This window comes from Penaeus monodon, chromosome 34, assembly GCF_015228065.2.
Source record: "Penaeus monodon isolate SGIC_2016 chromosome 34, NSTDA_Pmon_1, whole genome shotgun sequence".
NCBI lineage: Eukaryota > Metazoa > Arthropoda > Malacostraca > Decapoda > Penaeidae > Penaeus > Penaeus monodon.
In genome coordinates, this window is record NC_051419.1 from 8,930,568 (window position 1) to 8,930,824 (window position 257).

Consider the following 257-nt stretch of genomic DNA (forward strand, 5'->3'; position numbering starts at 1 on the left):
ATTAGCAGTCATCCCCGACAGCTTGTTCAGCGGCCGGCCTCTGAGGCGAACCATTTTCTCGCTCCGAAATCCTTATGGATGCGTCGGCTCCTCAGCGCCGCTTCCTCGGGACTACGTAACTACGAGCGCTAACGAGCGGCCTGATGAGGAAAAAGGTGCGGCGGCGGGAAAAGGGCTTTTCTTGCTCCAGCTCTCTTTGGACGGGGCTTGCGTCTGTTTGTTTGTTTGTTTACGTAGGCGCGGAGGCATACACAAGT